Consider the following 4,207-nt stretch of genomic DNA (forward strand, 5'->3'; position numbering starts at 1 on the left):
GGGGAGGGGAGGAATGCCAAGTGCTTACCCACCTCCTCCTGTGTGTGTGTGTGTGGGGGGGAGGTCAGTGTCATTCATCCCCTACCTGAACAGTGGGAGGGGGAGCAGAGCAGCACGTGGTCAGCACGCAGTTCCAGAAGTGATTGTCAGTAGCCTTACCTGCGTAATTGCTCCCCACGTCCCCATCAGACACCAGAGGCATGGGGGGTGACGAGTATCTCTGTGGCTTTATCAGACATTTAACTTCATTGACTTATCTGCGGTTCCCTTGTCAACGTGCTGTCAGCTTAATTTGCTGCTGTTGTCATGCACTCCGGCATCAAGGAGAACCAACTAAAAAGAAGGCTCTGCCTCTGTACACCCAGACTTTGTCACCCAGTTAGCAAAGCAGGAGGGGTGCGCATCCCAGACAGCTCACAGGGGGCCCTCCATGGAGAAGTTCAGTCTGGAAATGGAATTGGCTTTCAGCGAAGGGAGGGGCCGGCACCTTCCTCTATAGAAACTCCGCGTGCACAGGGTGCTCACACACATTGTTTCATTAGATCCACCTGAGAGCACCCCGCATTTATCCTCATCTTACGGAGGAGTAAACTGAGGCCTCGCCAGCTAGCCGGAGGCACTGGAACTAAGTGGTGGGACCGGGACTAGCTGGCTCCAAGCATTTCCTACACTCTGCTGTCTCCTGTTTCACTGGGAAGGTCTGGATCTGAAATGCCTGCTTTCCCACCAGAGACTCACCAGGTCTCCTTGTCATCCCCATGGCTGAATGTGGACATGGTATTCCTGCCACCTTATAGGGACCAGAGACACTCTGTGTGTGTCATTAGAGACGTGGGACAGCGAGCTCTCGCACCACGAGTCACAACACTGGGCACAGCAGCAGTTATGGCCACCGCGTCCCCTTTCCACAGGGGACGACAGAGGCCTCTATCCACACTCCGCAGCCAAGCACTGGCCTAAAAGCAGTGATGCTTCCCAAGGGGACCTTACACTCAGCCCTCAGCTCTAGCCCACCCGGGACGCAGGCCTGGCCGTGAGCTGCCTTCACTGAGGGGGACGTTTAGAGGCAGAAATCAGCGTCGCGCAGGATTCCCGTTGGGTTGCTAAAACAAATACCTCTCAGGGTTTTCTTTTCGCATCAGAAAAACCCGTCTTCGTGCCAAACGCCTGCCTCCCACACAGCTCTTCCCTTGGCTCCAACACCCGTGTAGACGGAGCTGACTCATTTCTTACTGGTTTTCCTCAGACAGATAGCAGAATCTGATTTATTTCTAGATTCGGGGATAGAATAAAGCCTAATGGAAGTCCCTCTCTGATGCTAAAGTATCCTTGTATCTCTGATGGACAACGCTTTGCAAGCTATGTCCACTTCCCCGGGCGTGAGTCCACCTTTGTGGAAGGGGATGGGAGAGAACCTTGAGGTTATGGTTTGGAAAAAAGCCCATGAAGGACATTGATACACTCCCTTAGTAAGCACTCATCCCGGCCTAACCTTTAACCCCCGGATCATGTGGCCTGGACACCTTACCGGAGGGACAAGATCATTGATCGGTTCCTGTTACTACGTCCTTAACTTGGATGCTTGATCATGGAGGTCCCCTCCTTTGTCTCCCTGTGAGTCCTCCCCACGCTACGATTTGCCATATGTAAACAGCATATTTTTCTCAACCATATCAGTCAGGAGGCGTGAATGCATTGTCCTCCATCCACGCTGGGACCCATTGGAACCGCCCTAAACAAAACAGCCTAAATCTGGGAAGAAAGAGAAACCAGCATCCAACTGGGTCTCTGGCAGTGTTTGCCCCTTTGAGCAGCCAATATTAATAGCCCTCAATTGTCAGTGGTCACGTACGTTCAGGCCCTGGGCCAGCTCAGCATTGGCTGTATGGTGGGCACCCTGCAGATACAGGCGTGTGGCCAACAGATGGCAGAATGTGTGGATTTGTGGAGATTTGTTCATGGCCAGGACTTGAAGCCTTCCCTTCCGGTTCCCAGGATGCCTGTGGAGACAGGAGAATATGTTGATTGGGGTCCCATCAAAACACCAGGATTCACACCCTCGTAAGTGGCCATTTTTAGCTCCTGTTTTGGTTTAAAGACAAGCACTGTGATTAGAGCTTTTAAAAGCATTATCTGGAAGGAGAGCATACACCTTACCCAGCCCTCATGATAAGAATCCCGTTGATTCATGATTAGCAGTCTGTTTATTACAGAAAGGCTTACACCAAGTGCTAGCTGCCCTGGCGACAAGGGAGTCAGCACACTTCCGCCGTTTGCGTCCTGTCCCCACTAGTCTCCAACCATCCGTATTAACAGACTGACAGGACAGACCGAGGAAACCCGCAGCCCCCACCCTGACCACCCCAGGAAGGCGAGCCACAGATACACACCCCAACCCCAAGCAGGCGTACAGGAAGTGACGGGCCCCGTCCTTGCCTGCCCCCTTTCCCACCACGTGTCATCCCTTCCTCTGTCCGTCCTTGTCTCTGCCCTGTTCCCCTCCTCTCCTGCCTTCAGACTTCCGTGTGCTGTCACTCCCTGGGCCTTGCCCCCGGGACGGACACAGGCCTAGCTCCCTTCCCCTCTAACCAGCACCACAGCAGGGCCAGCCTGGAGGGGACGCATACTGAGTCGACAAGGGTCAGCTCCCTCACATGCTCCATGCAGGGTGGCTGGGCCTGGGCTAAGCCGATGCTTTATCCCAGCAACTGACCCTTGTCCCCTGTGATGAAGGCGCGTGTGCTGGGACCATATCCAGGAGTTAGGGCCTGAGAAGGGCTGACGCTCGCCAAGGCCACCATATCGCACAACTCCAGGAGCCTCGTTCATCTAGAACACAATGGGAGTGGCGCCCCCAGGGCTTATGCAGCTCGCTGACCACAGCTCCAGCTGCTGATGAGATCCCTGTGGGGAGGGGGCAGGAAAACTGCGGGTGAAGGAGCAGGCCCCCTGTTCGCTTCCCATCACAAGGTGGAGATGCAGGTATTATTGGACCCATTTTCCAGGGGAAGAGACTGAGGCTAAAGCTTTAACATAACTCACCTAAGGTCACACATCTGCTGGCCGATCATTAGATACCGTTTTCCTGCTACAAAGCCCTTAATCTAGCTGCTGCTTCTATAAAATGAGACCCGTGGATTCAGTGATTTCTGAGGCCCCTTTCAGCTCAGAGGTTCTAGGGCTGCACTGTCCAAATCAGTGGCCACAAGACTATTTAAATTAAAATTAGATAAAATTAAAAACTCAGTTCTTCGGTTACACCCGCCACATTTCAGGGGCTCAGCCGTTCCTGTGGCTGGTGGCTGCTCCGTGAAACAGGGCAGATGTGGAACCTTTCCATCCTCCCAGAAAGGTTTATTCGTCTAGGAGTTTAGATAAAGAAGTGATAAGCAGAGGACATGAAGCAGACATGTGCTCAGACACTGGCCAGAGCCGAGACACGAAGCAGCAGGCCACGTCTCAGTTCTTGGGGACTTCACGGAAGGTGGCTGTCCCGCCTTTCCATGAGCTGTTCTCACAGTAGATGCATCTCAGGATACCTGCCCGAGCCCCCCTAGGGGTTTCTGAGTCATGGTACCTGGAGTGAAGCCTGAGTATCCATCTACTGACCAAAAGCTCCCGGATGACGCCAACAGGCTGCAGGGTTAAGGATGGCTTCTATGCTACCTGAGGAGGCTCCTGACTTACGGACTGTGCAGGGCCCTAAACTGTGGCCTCCTGGCAGTGCTTTTCCTCTGTCCTCAGTTCTCCAACAACCTGGGCAGGTCTGGCGCAGGGAATAACTGTGCCGAATCCCAGAACGCTGCCGACCATGCTACTCGGGCTTAACTGCAAAACCCAGGTTTCATTCATTCCTATTCAGCCAGGATCTCTCATCTGTTCTCTTGAAAGGAACTTCAGTGTGATTGTTCTCTTTTAATTTCCTCCGTTATTGTGTGGTTCTCTGCCAGCAGGGGGGGTCCACACAATCCGGCTTTCAAAGCCTTGAGATGCAATATCCCAAGAGTCACTAACTAGCTCAGGGGTTATAATTCATTTAAGGCCTGTCTCTTTGGGCGCGTGTATAGAAAAAGGCATCTCTGTAATAATAATAAGATGATCCTATTGATAGGGAATAGGATGGAACAGGACCTACCATGTGCCGGTGCCTGCCACGCGTCTCTGGCGGACTCTCCCTCTCTCTCTCTCTCTCTCCTCCCCCCCTCCC

General features: G+C 53.1%; 1 protein-coding gene across 1 annotated transcript in view; it reads left to right on the top strand.

Moving 5' to 3' along the window:
• MYRIP (myosin VIIA and Rab interacting protein) overlaps positions 1–4,207 on the top strand; it is a 279,386-nt gene that overhangs the window by 221,938 nt on the left and 53,241 nt on the right. The window lies entirely within an intron of this gene.

This window comes from Hipposideros armiger, unplaced genomic scaffold, assembly GCF_001890085.2.
Source record: "Hipposideros armiger isolate ML-2016 unplaced genomic scaffold, ASM189008v1 scaffold_380, whole genome shotgun sequence".
Classification (NCBI taxonomy): Eukaryota; Metazoa; Chordata; class Mammalia; order Chiroptera; family Hipposideridae; genus Hipposideros; species Hipposideros armiger.